Source organism: Pseudopipra pipra, unplaced genomic scaffold, assembly GCF_036250125.1.
Source record: "Pseudopipra pipra isolate bDixPip1 unplaced genomic scaffold, bDixPip1.hap1 HAP1_SCAFFOLD_111, whole genome shotgun sequence".
Taxonomy (NCBI): Eukaryota; Metazoa; Chordata; class Aves; order Passeriformes; family Pipridae; genus Pseudopipra; species Pseudopipra pipra.
The window spans coordinates 76,443-96,481 of NW_026990590.1; the positions used below are offsets into that span (position 1 = coordinate 76,443).

General features: G+C 53.6%; 5 long non-coding RNA genes across 9 annotated transcripts; 3 read left to right on the forward strand and 2 right to left on the reverse strand.

Annotated features, from left to right (window-relative positions):
• Positions 1-2,456: 2,456 nt before the first annotated feature.
• LOC135407958 (uncharacterized) lies at positions 2,457-3,633 on the reverse strand. 2 transcript variants are annotated; one of them, XR_010427111.1, is made up of 4 exons: positions 3,145-3,633; positions 2,971-3,032; positions 2,828-2,877; positions 2,457-2,723 (listed from the first exon to the last, which is right to left on the reverse strand). It is a non-coding gene; the product is annotated as an uncharacterized LOC135407958 (long non-coding RNA). The 2 variants fall into 2 exon arrangements; XR_010427110.1 differs by having other exon boundaries at positions 2,457-2,877; positions 3,145-3,630.
• Positions 3,634-3,658: 25 nt separating this feature from the next.
• On the reverse strand, positions 3,659-4,834 carry LOC135407957 (uncharacterized). Its single transcript, XR_010427109.1, has 3 exons — positions 4,628-4,834; positions 4,365-4,442; positions 3,659-4,289 (listed from the first exon to the last, which is right to left on the reverse strand). It is a non-coding gene; the product is annotated as an uncharacterized LOC135407957 (long non-coding RNA).
• Positions 4,835-5,900: 1,066 nt separating this feature from the next.
• On the forward strand, positions 5,901-15,038 carry LOC135407956 (uncharacterized). 4 transcript variants are annotated; one of them, XR_010427106.1, is made up of 8 exons: positions 5,901-6,050; positions 8,137-8,214; positions 8,290-9,435; positions 9,545-9,606; positions 9,700-9,749; positions 13,911-14,092; positions 14,175-14,247; positions 14,324-15,038. It is a non-coding gene; the product is annotated as an uncharacterized LOC135407956 (long non-coding RNA). The 4 variants fall into 4 exon arrangements; XR_010427105.1 differs by lacking the exon at positions 14,324-15,038 and having other exon boundaries at positions 5,902-6,050; positions 14,175-14,314; XR_010427107.1 differs by lacking the exons at positions 5,901-6,050; positions 14,324-15,038 and adding an exon at positions 7,383-7,573 and having other exon boundaries at positions 14,175-14,314.
• Positions 11,800-13,671, forward strand: LOC135407959 (uncharacterized). The gene is made up of 5 exons (XR_010427112.1): positions 11,800-11,886; positions 11,971-12,038; positions 12,223-12,300; positions 12,376-13,491; positions 13,600-13,671. It is a non-coding gene; the product is annotated as an uncharacterized LOC135407959 (long non-coding RNA).
• Positions 15,039-15,110: 72 nt separating the features above from the next.
• LOC135407960 (uncharacterized) lies at positions 15,111-17,132 on the forward strand. Its single transcript, XR_010427113.1, has 5 exons — positions 15,111-15,218; positions 15,705-15,776; positions 15,866-15,939; positions 16,024-16,091; positions 16,277-17,132. It is a non-coding gene; the product is annotated as an uncharacterized LOC135407960 (long non-coding RNA).
• Positions 17,133-20,039: the final 2,907 nt, after the last annotated feature.

A 20,039-nucleotide genomic window follows, 5' to 3' on the forward strand; every position in this document is an offset into this window, starting at 1 on the left:
CTCCACTGTCTAAGGGAACTGACATGTTGACCTGACACTCGGAGCCATATTCCGTCTACCCACTGATCCACGCAGCAGGGCAGAGCAGGTCCAGGTTGACACCAAGTGAGACATCCCACACCTGTGACACAACACAACACGCGACACAAAACACGGATGAGACAAAGGACGTGACACAGACCAGAACAGCTCTGCCCGGCACACGGGAATCCCATGATAAAAAGCAAGCCCTTCCTTTGATGCGTCCAAATAACCTGTTCCAGGATACCCACTGCACTGGACTAATTGCAAAAATCCCTCCAGGCGAGGCACAGATTTGCACCCACTCCCAACCCCTCTCTGGGTCTTTGCCCTGCACTTATCTTGCCAAGAGCAGGGGATGCCAATCCAGCTTTGATGCAGAGGAGGGGCACCTGGGCTGGCTCAGAGGTTCCTGCCATCGTGAGACTACTCGGAGCCAACTGTGAGAAAGAAAACCATAAGCAATACGTGAGTTGTGTGGCATGGGGCTCAAACCCCAGCGATCCCCCTACTCACCAGCACCCAGGCCCTGACCGGAGTCGGACACTGTGGATGTCACGTTCCAGGATACCTGAGTCAGTGAGACACAAACTTAGAAGGCATCTCTAAAGCTGCAGGGGATCCCCGCTCCTCCTGCTGCCTCCCCAACTCACCTACAAGGCTCCTCTCTCTTCAGCTGCTCCCAAGACCGACCCTGCAAATGAAATGGGCAAATGCTCAAACACTCAGCTCTCAAACATTTAGGGATTGCTCACAACGAAAGCCAAAAACCTCTAAACCCTAGACACTGGTACCTACTCTACCTAGCTGGGACTCCATACACCCAAGCAAGGCATCGCAAGACCATCATGCTCACAGACTGGACAGCCATCGGCTCCACTGTCTAAGGGAACTGACATGTTGATGTCAGACTCTGAGCAATATTCCATCTACCCACGGATCCACGGAGCAGGGCAGAGCAGTTCCAGGCTGACCCCAAGTGACACACCCCACACCTGTGACCACACACACCACGTGACACAATTAAAAGATGAAGGACACAAAACATGGACGAGACAAAGGACGTGACACAGACCAGAACTGCTCTGCCCTGCACACAGGAACCCAGTGATACAAAGTAAGCCCTTCCTTTGATGTGTGCAAATAATCTGTTAGAGGATACCCCCTGCACCGGACTAATTACAAAAATCCCTCCGGGCAATGCACAGACTTGCACCCACTCCCAACCCCTCTCTGGGGCTTTGCCCTGCACTTATCTTGCCAAGAGCCAGGGATGCAAATCCATCTTGGATGCACAGGAGGGGCACCTGGGCTGGCTCAGAGGTTCTTGCCATCGTCACACTACTCGGAGTCAACTGCGAGAAAGAAAACCAGACTCCAGATCTGAGTACTGTGGCACATGGCCCCAGCCCCCAGGATCCCTCTACTCACTCTCACCGAGGCAGGTCCTCTGGGTCACTGGCTCTGACCAGACTTGGACAATGTGCTGCCAACTTCTGAGACATCTGGGTGAGCGAGAGACAAAATGAAAAGGCATCTCTAAAGCTGCAGGGGATCCTCGCTCCTCCTGCTGCCTCCCCAACTCACCTACAAGGCTCCTCTCTCTTCAGCTCCTCCCAAGACTGCCCCTGCAAATGAAATGGGCAAATGCTCAAACACTCAGCTCTCAAACATTTAGGGACTGCTCACAAGGAAAGCCAAAAACCTCTAAACCCTAGACACTGGTTCCTACGCTACCTGGCCGGGACTCTATACACCCAAACAGGGCATCGCAAGACCATCATGCTCACAGACTGGACAGCCATCAGCTCCACTGTCTAAGGGAACTGACATGTTGACCTGACACTCGGAGCCATATTCCATCTACCCACTGATCCACGCAGCAGGGCAGAGCAGTTCCAGACTGACCCCAAGTGACACACCCCACACCTGTGACCACAGACACCACATGACACAATTAAGAGATGAAGGACACAAAACATGGACGAGACAAAGGACGTGACACAGACCGGAACTGCTCTGCCCTGCACACAGGAATCCAATGATAAAAAGTAAGCCCTTCCTTTGATGCGTCCAAATAACCTGTTCCAGGATACCCCCTGCACCGGAATAATTGCAAAAATCCCTCCAGGCGAGGCACAGACTTGCACCCACTCCCAACCCCTCTCTGGGTCTTTGCCCTGCACTTATCTTTCTGAGAGCAGGGGATGCCAATCCATCTTTGATGCAGAGGAGGAGCACCTGGGCTACCTCAGAGGTTCCTGCCATCGTCAGACTACTCGGAGTCAACTGCGAGAAAGAAAACCAGACACCAGATCTGAGGAGTGTAGCACGTGGCCCCAGCCCTCATGATCCCTCTACTCACTCTCACCGAGGCAGGTCCTCGTGTCACTGGCTCTGACCAGACTTGGACAAGGTGCTGTCATCTTCTGGGACACCTGAGAGAAATAGAGACAAAATTAGAGGGCATCTCTAAAGCTGCAGTGGATTCCTGCTCCTCCTGCTGCCTCCCCGACTCACCTCCAATGCTCATCGGCTCCCAAAGGTTACCTGGATGGCACCTGCAATCCAAAAAGCTCAATCCTTCATTGCTGATCCTTTCAATACTCGGAGATTACCTACAAGGACAGCTCCAGAGGACCAAACTGTGTCCATCACCTCACTGTGAGTTGGCTTCGGCCATCTGAGGCTGCCTACGTCTCCTGCAAAAAAACCCAGAGACAAGTGTGAGTACTTAGATACTGCCCAAGAGTTTGCTGCTCCCATGGCAGTTTCTGTCTGACTCCCCTTGACCGTGACCTCTTACAGGCAGGGTCCCTGTCACGTTGGACTGCACGTTAGAAGTCGGTGCATTGCCTGTAAAACAAAAAAACAACTATGTACACAGATTCACCACAAGTACACCACCTGTAAAAGAGCAGCTAGTTTTGTCCTGAAGTCACTGCTCACCTTCCTCACCGGGCTCACCTTCCCTCTGGTGCCTGTCCTCTGCTGGGCTGAGAGCTCTGCATCTTAAAAAAAAAAAAAAAAAAAAACAAAACTAAACCACGAAACCATCCAAATGATCAAGTAAACCCAGGGCCAAAAGTCATGTCAAGGCTCTGACATCACATGACAACCCACCTTCTGACTGTGCTCCTCCAGCCTCCTCTGTTCATCTCTGCTTTACATCCAGTCCCTCTGACACTGCAAAGAAATGAGTTACCAAAGTCAAACATATAGACAGGGGGACATTAACTGCTGTGCAATTCTAATTTCTCTTTAGACAAGCCCTCTGGGGTCCAAAGACAACCTGCACAAACAAACACTGACCTCACTTTAAGGCCCTGCCCTCAGTGCCTGAGCCTATCCACGGGGTAACTGGCAAGTCTCCTTTCTACTCCACCTACCCCCAAGTCTACACTGCAGGGCAGAGCAGTTCCAGGCCCAACACAAACTCCAAGGACACATTTCCAGACAAGTGCTGTGGTGCAACCAGGAGAGAGAACTCTGAGAAAGGAACGACGCCAAAATGGATGTGCTGCCGCACGAGAAGACGGAGGATACGGCGAGACTGAACGGAGGAGGCTCTGGGGAGCCTGAAAACACACTCTAACAGAATGGCCTGGGGCAAAAACTGCCTTCAAAATTGCTGAGATGGATGGGAGACAAGGCTATGTTCAGAATCTTCTTAAACTCTCAGAAATCCCAGGTGGGATGACAAGGGATGACTGCACGGCACAGCCACCGATACAACCTGTGAGGAGGCTGTAAAAGACACCTGACCTGACACTTCTCAGATGCGATTCCGATGCAGGTCCAAGCTAATGATCCAAAGAACAGATGGTATGGGCACTGGGCTGGGCAGTGCAGAGGTTCAAGACCCTAGGAATGATGCCTTGGCATCTCAGGTAAGAACTTTGAGGGCAGAAAGGCCTTTGAAGGCAGAAACCAAAGATGTGGTGACTGTGAAGTGTAAGACACGAAACACAGACCGGACAAAGGACATGACACAGACCTGAACTGCTCTGCCCTGCACATCCTACTCCATGATGAAAAGTAAACTGCTCCTCCTATGTGTGCCAAGGGCCTGTTAGGGCAGACCCTTTCCCCTGGGCTCATCTGAAAATCCCTCCCTCCTAACCATAAAACTGGACCCAGCTCCCATCCCCTCTCCAGGTGGGAGTCCTCCACTTATCTTTCCCACAGCTGGGGATGTGAATCCATCTTCGATGCGAAGGAAGGACGCCCGGCTGGCTCAGAGGGTCCTGTGATCCCTGACTCGGTCGCTATGAGAAAGAAAACAGAAACTGACCCAAGAGTTGGGCAGCACGTGGGAGATAACCCTGCAATTGGCTACTCACCCTCCCCTGAGCTGAGAGGTTCTCGGGCCACTGGCTCCGACCCCGGTCGGAGGCTGCTGCCATCACCGTGTGCCGTACCTGGGGGAGTGAGAAAAAAAGTTATGGGGTGTTTCTGAAAGTAAGGGAGACCCCAGCACCTCCTCCCTACCTCCCCAACTCAACCTCAATGCTCCTCCTTTGCCAAAGGCAGGCTGGATGGCACCTGCAGCTGGAAAAGGTCCAGCCTTAATTGTTGACCCTCGTAGGACTAGGAGATTACTCACAAGGACAGATGAAGACCATCAAACCTAATTGGCAGGTGGCTCCAGCCCTCTGAGGCTGCACACATTCTCTGCAAAGTAAAAAAGCCAAAGGCAAATGTACAGACTGAGGTACTGCCTGAAAGGATGGCTTTCCTGTGAGAGCTCCTACCTACCTCTCCTCCACAGTGACCTCTTACCAGCAGGGGCCCTGAAACACTGGACTCTCTGTGAGAAGGTGGCAAAACCCCCTGGAAAACACAAGAAACAAGGCATATGCACAGATTCACCACAACACCTGTAATAGACCATCTAGTCCTGTCCTGGAGTCAATGCTCACCTTGCTCACCCGGACTCACCCGCATCACCTCCCCTCCGGTGCCTAGAGCCTCCTGGGCCCAGGGCTCTGCAGCTGAAAACAAAAAGCAAAACAACAAAATGCTTAATGCAGTGAGTAAACGTGGAGCTAAAAGCCACATCTTTGTGCTGATGTCAGGTGATGACCCACCTTCTTGCTCTGCTTCTCTAGCCTCTGTTCTGTCCAAACTCTGCTTTACACCCTGCTCCTCTGACATGGTAAAGAAACTCTAACCAAAGTCACCCAGATAGATGGGGAGAGCTCAAAGAGTCTCCCTTCTCTTTAGGCAAACCACCCAGGGTCACTGCCTGCAGCCAAAGACTGCAGCTGTAATCGCACAGAATATCTGGGTGAATGAGAGGAAAACTGAAGTGGCACATCTGAAAAGTCAGTAGGTGTCTTCACAGGCATTTAGGGGGCTCCTAGACACTGCTTTCCACCCATACTACCCTCCAAACACCCCTGGCAATTCTTAACCTGGCACCCCAGCCCTCCCTCCATCTCTGGGCTGTAACCCCCCACTGACTACTTACAAACCTGGGTGTCTGTAGCATCTTCAACACAGAGCAGCTTCACCTGAGGACTGGATAACACTGGTGAAAAAATGCCAAGCTGCAGTTAAGACAATCAGGAGATCCCAAAAGATGCAAAGCTTCTAAGGAAAAGAAAAAAAGATAACACATTACAAAAGCATTTTACCATTATGGTACACAAAAATAATAAATAAAAAAGCCCTGCATTTGAGTGTAATCCTCTTCATTGCATATACAGCTCTGCTTCTTCGAATGCCAAAGCTGATACTTCAATAAAACAGGAATACCTTCATGAAAAGTCCCATTCAATAAAACAAAGGAAGAGCACTTACCTCTTTGAAGCCAGGCTGCTGAATGACCTCCCTGTGCAAAGGCTGGGGTTAATATACCCCTGGCCGTGCCCACCTCCCTTCCCGTGAGGCCCCGGGGGAAAGGGAGCAGCCCAATCACAGACGGTATAAAAGCTCTGGGAGCAGCAGCACCTGAGTGGCATCTGCGGCTTGAAATCAGGATGGGTGAAGAGCCTGCGGGAGGAAAGGATCGTTAAGGAGAGCAGGTATTGTAGTCGGTATTGGGTTTAGAATTGGTGTGGGATTAGGACGCGGGCTGGAGCGGCCGGGGGTCGGGGTCCGGAGCGGCCGGGGGTCGGGGGTCGGGGTCCGGAGCGGCCGGGGGTCGGGGGTCGGGGTCCGGAGCGGCCGGGGGTCGGGGGTCGGGGTCCGGAGCGGCCGGGGGTCGGGGGTCGGGGTCCGGAGCGGCCGGGGGTCGGGGGTCGGGGTCCGCAGCGGCCGGGGGTCGGGGGTCGGGGTCCGCAGCGGCCGGGGGTCGGGGTCCGGAGCGGCCGGGGGTCGGGGTCCGGAGCGGCCGGGGGTCGGGGTCCGGAGCGGCCGGGGGTCGGGGTCCGGAGCGGCCGGGGGTCGGGGTCCGGAGCGGCCGGGGGTCGGGGTCCGGAGCGGCTCGGGGTCGGGGTCCGGAGCGGCTCGGGGTCGGGGTCCGGAGCGGCTCGGGGTCGGGGTCCGGAGCGGCTCGGGGTCGGGGTCCGGAGCGGCTCGGGGGTCGGGGTCCGGAGCGGCTCGGGGTCGGGGTCCGGAGCGGCTCGGGGTCGGGGTCCGGAGCGGCTCGGGGTCGGGGTCCGGAGCGGCTCGGGGTCGGGGTCCGGAGCGGCTCGGGGTCGGGGTCCGGAGCGGCTCGGGGTCGGGGTCCGGAGCGGCTCGGGGGTCGGGGTCCGGAGCGGCCGGGGGTCGGGGGTCGGGGTCCGGAGCGGCCGGGGGTCGGGGGTCGGGGTCCGGAGCGGCCGGGGGTCGGGGGTCGGGGTCCGGAGCGGCCGGGGGTCGGGGGTCGGGGTCCGGAGCGGCCGGGGGTCGGGGGTCGGGGTCCGGAGCGGCCGGGGGTCGGGGGTCGGGGTCCGGAGCGGCCGGGGGTCGGGGGTCGGGGTCCGGAGCGGCCGGGGGTCGGGGGTCGGGGTCCGGAGCGGCCGGGGGTCGGGGGTCGGGGTCCGGAGCGGCCGGGGGTCGGGGTCGGGGTCCGGAGCGGCCGGGGGTCGGGGTCGGGGTCCGGAGCGGCTCGGGGTGGGGGCTGGAGAAAGGCGGCGGGGAGTTGGTCGGAGTTGGGGTGGCGGGGGCTGGGACTGGGGCTCCGCGGCGTGGCCGCGTCCTACCTGCGGGAGCTGCGGGACAAGGGTGATCCTGGGGGTACCGGAATGAGGCGCGTGGGGGATCGGAGGGAGCCCCGGGGCTGGCAGGACCCTCGGGCGGGGCCGGGCTGAGCCCCCGGGGCTGGCGGGACCCTCGGGCGGGGCCGGGCTGAGCCCCCGGGGCTGGCGGGACCCTCGGGCGGGGCCGGGCTGAGCCCCCGGGGCTGGCGGGACCCTCGGGCGGGGCCGGGCTGAGCCCCCGGGGATGCCGGGACCCTCGGGCGGGGCCGGGCTGAGCCCCTGGGGATGCCGGGACCCTCCCAGGGCGCTTCGCGACGGGGGATGTGGAGTGAGGGATAACGGGAATCAGGAAGCGCTTCCACGGACCCGCGCCCGGTTCGGTGGCTGTGCCGAGGTTTGAACCGGGAAAGAGCCGCTGTCCTGCGGTGAGGACGGGGGGAAATGGCCTTACAATGAGAGTGGGGAGATTCGGATTAGAGATTAGGAAAAAATTGGGTGGCCCCGCATTGGAACAGGCTGCCCAGGGAGGTGGGGGAGTCGCCGTTGCTGCAGGTGTTCAAGAAGTGTCCGAATCTGGCGCTGGGTGACAGTTTAGGAGATACAGGGGCAGTGTTTGGGAATAGTTGGACTATGATGCCAAAAGACATCAAAAAACTGTCAAATAACTGCTCGGAGACTTTTATGTTTTAAAACAGCAAGATATTTGTTTATTCAACGTTGGGAACAAGCCAGCTTGTGCTTAATTACACTTAATTAATTAATTACTCGCAATTTGTACTCTTTTGATTATGGTACTTAATTTATACCACAGCCATAAATTGAGTAATGATAACAAAAAAAAGGCTGGACCTTTTCCAGCTGCAGGTGCCATCCTGCCTGCCTTTGGCAAAGGAGGAGCACTGAGGTTGAGTCGGGGAGGTAGGGAGGAGGTCCTGGGGTCTCCCTTACTTTCAGAAACACCCCATAACTTTTTTTCTCACTCCCCCAGGTACGGCACACGGTGACGGCAGCAGCCTCCGACTGGGGTCAGAGCCAGTGGCCCGAGAACCTCTCAGCTCAGGGGAGGGTGAGTAGCCAATTGCAGGGTTATCTGCCACGTGCTGCCCAACTCTTGGGTCAGTTTCTGTTTTCTTTCTCACAGTGACCCAGTCAGGGATCACAGGACCCTCTGAGCCAGCTGGGCGTCCTTCCTTCACATCGAAGATGGATTCACATCCCCAGCTGTGGGAAAGATAAGTGGAGGACTCCCACCTGGAGAGGGGATGGGAGCTGGGTCCAGTTTTATGGTTAGGAGGGAGGGATTTTCAGATGAGCACACGGGAAAGGGTCTGCCCTAACAGGCCCTTGGCACACATGGGAGGAGCAGTTTACTTTTCATCATGGAGTAGGATGTGCAGGGCAGAGCTGTTCAGGTCTGTGTCGTGTCCTTTGTCCGGTCTGTGTTTCGTGTCTTACACTTCACAGTCACCACATCTTTGGTTTCTGCCTTCAAAGGCCTTTCTGCCCTCCAAGGTCTTATCTGAGATGCCAAGGCATCATTCCTAGGGTCTTGAACCTCTGCACTGCCCAGCCCAGTGCCCATACCATCCGTTCTTTGGCTCACAAGCTTGGACATGCATCGGAATCGCATCTGAGAAGTGTCAGGTCAGGTGTCTTTTACAGCCTCCTCACAGGTTGTATCGGTGGCTGTGCCGTGCAGTCATCCCTTGTCATCCCACCTGGGATTTCTGAGAGTTTAAGAAGATTCTGAACATAGCCTTGTCTCCCATCCATCTTAGCCTTTTTGTAGGCAGTTCTTGTCCCAGGCCATTCTGTTAGAGTGTGTGTTCAGGCTCCTCAGAGCCTCCTCCGTTCAGTCTCGCCGTATCCTCCGTCTTCTCGTGCGGCAGCACATCCATTTTGGCGTCGTTCCTTTCTCAGAGTTCTCTCTCCTGGTTGCACCACAGCACTTGTCTGGAAATGTGTCCTTGGAGTTTGTGTTGGGCCTGGAACTGCTCTGCCCTGCAGTGTAGACTTGGGGGTAGGTGGAGTAGAAAGGAGACTTCCCAGTTACCCTGTGGATAGGCTTAGGCACTGAGGGCAGGGCCTTAAAGTGAGGTCAGTGTTTGTTTGTACAGGTTGTCTTTGGACCCCCAGAGGGCTTGTCTAAGGAGAAATTAGAATTGCACAGCAGTTAATGTTGCCCTGTGTATATGGCTGACTTTGGTAACTCATTTCTTTGCAGTGTCAGAGGGACTGGATGTAAAGCAGAGATGAACAGAAGAGGCTGGAGGAGCACAGTCAGAAGGTGGGTTGTCATGTGAGGTCAGAGCCAAGACATGACTTTTGGCCCTAGGTTTACTTGATCATTTGGATGGTTTCGTGGTTTAGTTTTGGTTTTTTGGTTTTTTTTTAAGATGCAGAGCCCTCAGCCCAGCAGAGGACAGGCACCAGGGGGAAGGTGAGCCCGGTGAGGAAGGTGAGCAGTGACTGCAGGACAAAACTAGCTGCTCTTTTGCAGGTGGTGTACTTGTGGTGAATCTGTGTACATAGTTGTTTTTTTGTTTTCCAGGCAATGCACAGACTTCTAACGTGCAGTCCAACGTGACAGGGACCCTGCCTGTAAGAGGTCACGGTCAAGGGGAGTCAGACAGAAACTGCCATGGGAGCAGCAAACTCTTGGGCAGTATCTCAGTACTCACACTTGCCTCTGGGTTTTTTTGCAGGAGACGTAGGCAGCCTCAGATGGCCGAAGCCAACTCACAGTGAGGTGACGGCCACAGTTTGGTCCACTTGAGCTGTCCTTGTAGGTAATCTCCGAGTATTGAAAGGATCAGCAATGAAGCATTGAGCTTTTTGGATTGCAGGTGCCATCCAGGTAACCTTTGGGAGCAGATGAGCATTGGAGGTGAGTCGGGGAGGCAGCAGGAGGAGCAGGAATCCACTGCAGCTTTAGAGATGCCCTCTAATTTTGTCTCTCTCTCTCTCAGGTGTCCCAGAAGATGACAGCACCTTGTCCAAGTCTGGTCAGAGTCAGTGACGCGAGGACCTGCCTCGGTGAGAGTGAGTAGAGGGATCCTAGGGGCTGGGGCCACGTGCCACACTACTCAGATCTGGTGTCTGGTTTTCTTTCTCGCAGTTGACTCCGAGTAGTCTGACGATGACAGGAACCTCTGAGCCAGCCCAGGTGCTCCTCCTCTGCATCCAAGGTGGATTGGCATCCCCTGCTCTCAGAAAGATAAGTGCAGGGCAAAGACCCAGAGAGGGGTTGGGAGTGGGTGCAAGTCTGTGCCTCGCCTGGAGGGATTTTCGCAATTATTCCAGTGCAGGGGGTATCCTGGAACAGGTTATTTGGAGACATCAAAGGAAGGGCTTACTTTGTATCATTGGATTCACGTGTGCAGGGTAGAGCAGTTCTGGTCTGTGTCACATCCTTTGTCTCGTCCATGTTTTGTGTCCCTTGTCTCTTCATTGTGTCACATGGTGTGTGTGGTCACAGGTGTGGGGTGTCTCACTTGGGGTCAGCCTGGAACTGCTCTGCCCTGCTCCGTGCATCAGTGGGTAGATGGAATATTGCTCAGAGTCTCATATCAACATGTCAGTTCCCTCAGACAGTCGAGCCCATGGCTGTACGGTCCTGCCGGGTGGAGCAGGTGTCCATAACTCAGGTGCAATCGTGTGCAGTGAGCTCATCCAGCAGCCAGGCTTCAATGGGATAAGAGCTCTCCCTTTCTTTCATTGGATGGGACTTCTCAAGCTATTCCTGCTTTATTGAAGTATCAGCTTTGGCATCCAAAGAAGCAGAGCTGTATATGCAATGAAGAGGATTACACTCACATGCAGGGCTTTTAAATTTAATAACTTGGTGTTGCTAAGCTGCTTTTATAATTGGTTATCTGTTTCTCTTTTCCTTAGGAGCCTTGCATTTTTTGGGATTTCCTGATCATCTCAACTGCAGCTTGGCATTTTTTCACCAGTGTTATCCAGTCCTCAGGTGAAGCTGCTCTGTGTTGAAGATGCCACAGACACCCAGGTTTGCAAGTAGTCAGTGGGGGGTTACAGCCCAGAGCTGGAGGGAGAGCTGGGGTGCCAGGTTAAGAATTGCCTAGGTTTTTTTGAAGGTAGTGTGGGTGGAAAGCAGTGTCCAGGAGCCCCCTAAATGCCTGTGAAGGCACCCACTGACTTTTCAGATGTGCCGCTTAAGTTTTCCTCTCGTTCACCCAGATATTCTGTGCGATTACAGCTGCAGTCTTTGGCTGCAGGCAGTGACCCTGGGTGGTTTGCCTAAAGAGAAGGGAGACTCTTTGAGCTCTCCCCATCTATCTGGGTGACTTTGGTTAGAGTTTCTTTACCATGTCAGAGGGACAGGGTGTAAAGCAGAGTTGAACAGAACAGAGGCCAGAGGAGCAGAGCAAGAAGGGGGGTGGTCACCTGACATCAGCACAAAGATGTGGCTTTTGGCTCCACATTTACTGGATGTGTTAAGGATTTTGTTGTTTGGGTTTGTTTTTTCTTTGTTTTCAGCTGCAAAGCCCTGGGCCCAGGAGGCTCTAGGCACCGGAGGGGAGGTGATCCAGGTGAGTACCTGTGAGCAAGGTGAACATTGACTCCAGGACAGGACTAGATGATCTTTTACAGGTGTTGTGGTGAATCTGTGCGTATGCTTTGTTTCTTGTGTTTTCCAGGGGTTCTGCCACCTTCTAACAGACAGTCCAGTGCTTCAGGGCCCCTGCTGGTAAGAGGTCACTGTGGAGGAGAGGTAGGTAGGAGCTCCCCTAGGCAAGCCATCCTTTCAGGCAGTATCTCAGTCTGTATATTTGCCTTTGACTTTTTTACTTTGCAGAGAATGTGTGCAGCCTCAGAGGGCTGGAGCCACCTGCCAATTAGGTGTGATGGTCTTCATCTGTCCTTGTGAGTAATCTCCTAGTACTACGAGGGTCATCAATTAAGGCTGGACCTTTTCCAGCTGCAGGTGCCATCCAGCCTTCCTTTGGCCAAGGAGGAGCATTGAGGTTGAGTTGGGGAGGTAGGGAGGAGGTGCTGGGGTCTCCCTTACTTTCAGAAACACCCATAACTTTTTTTCTCACTCCCCCAGGTCCGGCACACGGTGACGGCAGCAGCCTCCGACTGGGGTCGGAGCCAGTGGCCCGAGAACCTCTCAGCTCAGGGGAGGGTGAGTAGCCAATTGCAGGGTTATCTCCCACGTGCTGCCCAACTCCTGTGTCAGTTTCTGTTTTCTTTCTCACAGCGACCGAGTCAGTGATCACAGGACCCTCTGAGCCAGCCGGGCGTCCTTCCTTCACATCGAAGATGGATTCACATCCCCAGCTGTGGGAAAGATAAGTGGAGGACTCCCACCTGGAGAGGGGATGAGAGCTGGGTCCAGTTTTATGGTTAGGAGGGAGGGATTTTCAGATGAGCCCAGGGGAAAGGGTCTGCCCTAACAGGCCCTTGGCACACATGGGAGGAACAGTTTACTTTTCATCATGGAGTAGGATGTGCAGGGCAGAGCAGTTCAGGTCTGTGTCATGTCCTTTGTCCAGTCTGTGTTTCGTGTCTTACTATTCACAGTCACCACATCTTTGCTTTCTGCCCTCAAAGTTCTTATCTGAGGCATCATTCCTGGGGTCTTGAACCTCTGCACTGCCCAGCCCAGTGCCCATACCATCCGTTCTTTGGCTCACTAGCTTGGACCTGCATCAGAATCGCATCTGAGAAGTGTCAGGTCAGGTGTCTTTTACAGCCTCCTTACAGGTTGTATCGGTGGCTGTGCTGTGCAGTCATCTCTTGTAACCGCCTGGGATTTCTGAGAGTTAAAGAAGATTCTGAACATAGCCTTGTCTCCTATCCATCTCAGCAGTTTTGAAGGCAGTTCTTGTCCCAGGCCATTCTGTTAGAGTGTGTTTTCAGGCTCCTCAGAGCCTCCTCCGTTCAGTCTCGCCGTATCCTCCGTCTTCTCGTGCGGCAGCACATCCATTTTGGCGTCGTTCCTTTCTCAGAGTTCTCTCTCCTGGTTGCACCACAGCACTTGCCTGAAATGTGTGCTTGGAGTTTGTGTTGGGCCTGGAACTGCTCTGCCCTGCAGTGTAGTCTTGGGGGTAGGTGGAGTAGAAAGGAGACTTCCCAGTTACCCCGTGGATAGGCTTAGGCACTGAGGGCAGGGCCTTAAAGTGAGGTCAGTGTTTGTTTGTGCAGGCTGTCTTTGGACCCCAGAGGGCTTGTCTAAAGAGAAATTAGAATTGCACAGCAGTTAATGTTGCCCTGTGTATATGGCTGACTTTGCTAACTCATTTCTTTGCTGTGTCAGAGGGACTGGATGTAAAGCAGAGATGAACAGAGGAGGCTGGAGGAGCACAGTCAGAAGGTGGGTTGTCATGTGAGGTCAGAGCCAACACATGACTTTTGGCCCTGGGTTTATTTGATCATTTGGATGGTTTGGTGGTTTAGTTTTGTTTTTTTGGGTTTTTTTAAGATGCAGAGCCCTCAGCCCAGCAGAGGACAGGCACCAGGGGGAAGGTGAGCCCGGTGAGGAAGGTGAGCAGTGACTTCAGGACAAACTAGTTGCTATTTTGCAGGTGGTGTACTTGTGGTGAATCTGTGTACATACTTGTTTTTTTGTTTTCCAGGCAATGCACAGACTTCTAACGTGCAGTTCAACGTGACAGGGACCCTGCCTGTAAGAGGTCACGGTCAGGGGGTGTCAAACAGAAGCTGCCATGGGAGCAGCAAACTCTTGGGCAGTATCTAAGCACTCACACTTGCCTCCTCTGGGTTTTTTTGCAGGAGATGTAGGCAGCCTCAGATGGCCGAAGCCAACTCACAGTGAGGTGACGGACACAGTTTGGTCCCCTTGAGCTGTCCTTGTAGGTAATCTCTGAGTATTGAAAGGATCAGCAATGAGGCACTGAGCTTTTTGGATTGCAGGTGCCATCCGGGTAACCTTTGGGAGCAGATGAGCATTGGAGGTGAGTCGGGGAGGCAGCAGGAGGAGCGGGGATCCACTGCAGCTTTAGAGATGCCCTCTAATTTTGTCTCTCACTCACTCAGGTATCCCAGAAGATGACAGCACATTGTCCAAGTCTGGTCAGAGTCAGTGACCCGAGGACCTGCCTCGGTGACAGTGAGTAGAGGGATCCTGGGGGCTGGGGCCACGTGCCACACTTATCAGATCTGGTGTCTGGTTTTCTTTCTCGCAGTTGACTCCGAGTAGTGTGACGATGACAGGAACCTCTGAGCCAGCCCAGGTGCCCGTCCTGTGCATCCAAGCTGGATTGGCATCCCCTGCTCTCGGAAAGATAAGTGCTGGGCAAAGACCCAGAGAGGGGTTGGGAGTCAGTGCAAGTCTGTGCCTCGCCTGGAGGGATTTTTGCAATTATTCCAGTGCAGGGGGTATCCTGGAACAGGTTATTTGGAGACATCAAAGGAAGGGCTTACTTTTTATCATTGGATTCACGTGTGCAGGGTAGAGCAGTTCTGGTCTGTGTCACATCCTTTGTCTCGTCCATGTTTTGTGTCCTTCATCTCTTAATTGTTTCACATGGTGTGTGTGGTCACAGGTGTGGGGTGTCTCACTTGGGGTCAGCCTGGAACTGCTCTGCCCTGCTCCGTGGATCAGTGGGTAGATGGAATATTGCTCAGAGTCTCGTATCAACATGTCAGTTCCCTCAGACAGTCGAGCCCATGGCTGTACGGTCCTGCCGGGTGGAGCAGGTGTCCATAACTCAGGTGCAATCGTGTGCAGTGAGCTCATCCAGCAGCCAGGCTTCAATGGGATAAGAGCTTTCCCTTTCTTTCATTGAATGGGATTTCTCAAGCTATTCCTGCTTTATTAAAGCATCAGCTTTGGTATCCAAAGAAGCAGAGCTGTATATGGTAATGAAGAGGATTACACTCACATGCAGGGTTTTTAAATTGAATAAGTTGGTGTTGCTAAGCTGCTTTTATAATTGGTTATCTGTTTCTCTTTTCCTTGGGAGCCTTGCATACTTTGGGATTTCCTGATCATTTCAACTGCAGCTTGGCATTTTTTCACCAGTGTTATCCAGTCCTCAGGTGAAGCTGCTCTGTGTTGAAGATGCTACAGACACCCAGGTTTGCAAGTAGTCAGTGGGGGGTTACAGCCCAGAGCTGGAGGGAGAGCTGGGGTGCCAGCTTAGCAATTGCCAGGGGTGTTTTGAAGGTAGTGTGGGTGGAAAGCAGTGTCCAGGAGCCCCCTAAATGCCTGTGAAGGCACCCACTGACTTTTCAGATGTGCCACTTAAGTTTTCCTTTCCTTCACCCAGATATTCTGTGCAATTACAGCTGCAGTCTTTGGCTGCAGGCAGTGACCCTGGGTGGTTTGCCTAAAGAGAAGGGAGACTCTTTGAGCTCTCCCCATCTATCTGGGTGACTTTGGTTAGGGTTTCTTTACCATGTCAGAGGGACAGGGTGTAAAGCAGAGTTGAACAGAACAGAGGCCAGAGGAGCAGAGCAAGAAGGGGGGTGGTCACCTGACATCAGCACAAAGATGTGGCTTTTGGCTCCACATTTACTGGATGTGTTGAGGATTTTGTTGTTTGGGTTTTTCTTTGTTTTCAGCTGCAGAGCCCTGGGCCCAGGAGGCTCTAGGCACCGGAGGGGAGGTGATCCAGGTGAGTCCCAGTGAGCAAGGTGAGCATTGACTCCAGGACAGAACTAGATGGTCTTTTACAGGTGTTGTGGTGAATCTGTGCACATGCTTTGTTTCTTGTGTTTTCCAGGGGTTCTGCCACCTTCTAACAGACAGTCCAGTGCTTCGGGGCCCCTGTTGGTAAGAGGTCACTGTGGAGGAGAGGTAGGTAGGAGCTCCCCTAGGAAAGCCATCCTTTCAGGCAGTATCTCAGTCTGTACATTTGCCTTTGGCTTTTTTACTTTGCAGAGAATGTGTGCAGCCTCAGAGGGCTGGAGCCACCTGCCAATTAGGTTTGATGGTCTTCATCTGTCCTTGTGAGTAATCTCCTAGTACTAGGAGGGTCATCAATTAAGGCTGGACCTTTTCCAGCTGCAGGTGCCATCCAGCCTTCCTTTGGCCAAGGAGGAGCATTGAGGTTGAGTTGGGGAGGTAGGGAGTAGGTGCTGGGGTCTCCCTTACTTTCAGAAACACCCCGTAACTTTTTTTCTCGCTCCCCCAGGTACGGCACACGGTGATGGCAGCAGCCTCCGACTGGGGTCAGAGCCAGTGGCCTGAGAACCTCTCAGCTCAGGGGAGGGTGAGTAGCCAATTGCAGGGTTATCTCCCACGTGCTGCCCAACTCTTGGGTCAGTTTCTGTTTTCTTTCTCACAGTGACCCAGTCAGGGATCACAGGACCCTCTGAGCCAGCCGGGCGTCCTTCCTTCACATTGAAGATGGATTCACATCCCCAGCTGTGGGAAAGATAAGTGGAGGACTCCCACCTGGAGAGGGGATGAGAGCTGGGTCCAGTTTTATGGTTAGGAGGGAGGGATTGTCAAATGAGCCCAGGGGAAAGGGTCTGCCCTAACAGGCCCTTGGCACACATAGGAGGAGCAGTTTACTTTTCATCATGGAGTAGGATGTGCAGGGCAGAGCAGTTCAGGTCTGTGTCATGTCCTTTGTCCAGTCTGTGTTTTGTGTCTTACTATTCACAGTCACCACATCTTTGCTTTCTGCCCTCAAAGTTCTTATCTGAGGCATCATTCCTAGGGTCTTGAACCTCTGCACTGCCCAGCCCAGTGCCCATACCATCCGTTCTTTGGCTCACTAGCTTGGACATGTATCGGAATCGCATCTGAGAAGTGTCAGGTCAGGTGTCTTTTACAGCCTCCTCACAGGTTGTATCGGTGGCTGTGCTGTGCAGTCATCTCTTGTAACCGCCTGGGATTTCTGAGAGTTAAAGAAGATTCTGAACATAGCCTTGTCTCCTATCCATCTTAGCAATTTTGAAGGCAGTTCTTGTCCCAGGCCATTCTGTTAGAGTGTGTGTTCAGGCTCCTCAGAGCCTCCTCCGTTCAGTCTCGCCGTATCCTCCGTCTTCTTGTGCGGCAGCACATCCATTTTGGCGTCGTTCCTTTCTCAGAGTTCTCTCTCCTGGTTGCACCACAGCACTTGTCTGGAAATGTGTCCTTGGAGTTTGTGTTGGGCCTGGAACTGCTCTGCCCTGCAGTGTAGACTTGGGGGTAGGTGGAGTAGAAAGGAGACTTCCCAGTTACCCTGTGGATAGGCTTAGGCACTGAGGGCAGGGCCTTAAAGTGAGGTCAGTGTTTGCTTGTACAGGTTGTCTTTGGACCCCCAGAGGGCTTGTCTAAGGAAATTAGAATTGCACAGCAGCTAAAGTCCCCCTCTGTATATGGCTGACTTTGCTAACTCATTTCTTTGCTGTGTCAGAGGGACTGGATGTAAAGCAGAGATGAACAGAGGAGGCTGGAGGAGCACAGTCAGAAGGTGGGTTGTCATGTGAGGTCAGAGCCAAGACATGACTTTTGGCCCTAGGTTTACTTGATCATTTGGATGGTTTGGTGGTTTAGTTTTGTTTTATTGTTTTTTTTTTTAAGATGCAGAGCCCTCAGCCCAGCAGAGGACAGGCACCAGAGGGAAGGTGAGCCCGATGAGGAAGGTGAGCAGTGACTTCAGGACAAAACTAGCTGCTCTTTTGCAGGTGGTGTACTTGTGGTGAATCTGTGTACATACTTGTTTTTTTGTTTTACAGGCAGTGCACAGACTTCTGATGTGCAGTCCAACGTGACAGGGACCCTGCCTGTAAGAGGTCACGGTCAAGGGGTGTCAGACAGAAACTGCCATGGGAGCAGCAAACTCTTGGGCAGTATCTCAGTACTCATATTTGCCTCGGGGGTTTTTTTGCAGGAGGTGTACACAGCGTCCCAGGGCTGAAGCCAACTCACAGTGAGGTGATGGACACAGTTTGGTCCCCTTGAGCTGTCCTTGTAGGTCATCTCTGAGTATTGAAAGGATCAGCAACAAAGCACTGAGCTTTTTTGGTTGCAGGTGCCATCCGGGTAACCTTTGGGAGCAGATGAGCATTGGAGGTGAGTCGGGGAGGCAGCAGGGGGAGCGGGGATCCACTGCAGCTTTAAAGATGCCCTCTAATTTTGTCTCTCGCTCGCTCAGGTATCCCAGAAGATGACAGCCACAGCGTGTGCCTATGGTCAGAGCCAGCGACCCGAGGACGTGCCTTGGTGACAGTGAGTAGGGGGATCATGGGCTTTGAGCCCCGTGCCACACAGCTCACATATTGTTTAGGGTTCTCTTTCTCGTAGTTGACTCCAAGTTTTAAAAGGATGAGCAACAAGGCACTGAGCTTTAGTGATTGCAGGTGCCATCTGGGTTACCTTTGGGAGCATCCAGGCATTTGAGGTGAGTTGGGGAGGCAGCAGGAGGAGCAGGGATCCACTGCAGCTTTAGAGATGCCCTCTAACTTTGTCTCTCTCTCGCTCAGGTATCCCAGAACATGAGAGCCACGGTGTGTGACTCCGGTCAGAGTCAGGGACCCAAGGATCTGCCTGGGTGACAGTGAGTAGAGGGATCCTGGGGGCTGGGGCCACGTGTCACACTACTCAGATATGGTGTCTGGTTTTTTTTCTTGCAGTTGATTCCGAGTACTCTCACTACGGCAGGAACCTCTGAGGCAGCCCAGGTGCCCCTCCTCTGCATCCAAGATGGATTGGCATCCCCTGCTCTCGGAAAGATAAGTGCAGGGCAAAGACCCAGAGAGGGGTTGGGAGTCAGTGCAAGTCTGTGCCTGGCCTGGAGGGATTTTTGCAATTAGTCCGGTGGAGGGGGTATCCTATAACAGGTTATTTGGATGCATCGAAGGAAGGGCTTACTTTGTATCATTGGATTCACGTGTGCAGGGCAGAGCAGTTCTGGTCTGTGTCACGTCCTTTGTCTCGTCCCTCTGTTTTGTGTCCTTCGTCTCTTAATTGTGGCACATGGTGTGTGTGGTCACAGGTGTGGGGTGTGTCACTTGGGGTCAGCCTGGAACTGCTCTGCCCTGCTCCGTTGATCAGGGGGTAGATAGAATATTGCTCAGAGTCTCACATCAACATGTCAGTTACCTTAGGCAGTCGAGCTGATGGCTGTACGGTCCTGCTGGATGGAGCAGGTGTACATAACTCGTGTGCAGTCATTATAGCTGAGTGCTGTGGAGCTGATAGTACTTGGATAGCAGGGCCTATACAGGGTCAGTAGGGGGATTGTTGTGTTCTGGCAGATGCAAGTGCTAATGCAGGAAATGATTCTCAGTTTCATTTCTTTGAGCTGACTAAGAAAATAACCAGGTCCCACAGTCAGTCTGAGAACATCAAAGTCACGGGCCAAGGAGAACGTAAGGAGGCTCAGTGCTGTTCGGGGACGGTGACTGATGGGCAGTTATTACCGGGGCAGCGCCGTCGAGCACGTACCCTGGTGTTCTGTAGGTCCGGTGGGGGCAAATTCCAGGGTCGGACGAGGCTTCGAGGCGAACCGGGGCAGTAGCAAAGAGGAGGACAGGGGTGACTTCTATCGTCCAAGTGTCATTTTGTGTCGAGGATGGAAAATTTGAGGCGAGTCAGGGAGGTAGCAGGAGCAGCAGGGATCCACTGCAGCTTTAGAAATGCCCTCTAATTTTGTCTCTCACTCCCTCAGGTATCCCAGAAGATGACAGCCACAGTGTGTGACTCCGGTCAGAGCCAGTGACCCGAGGACCTGCCTCAGTGACAGAGTAGAGGGATCCTGGGGGCTGGGGCCATGTGCCCCACTCCTCAGATCTGGTGTCTGGTTTTCTTTCTCGCAGTTGACTCCGAGTGGTCTGACGATGGCAGGAACCTCTGAGCCAGCCCAGGTGCCCCTCCTGTGCATCAAAGCTGGATTGGCATCCCCTGCTCTCGGAAAGATAAGTGCAGGGCAAAGACCCAGAGAGGGGTTGGGAGTGGGTGCAAAT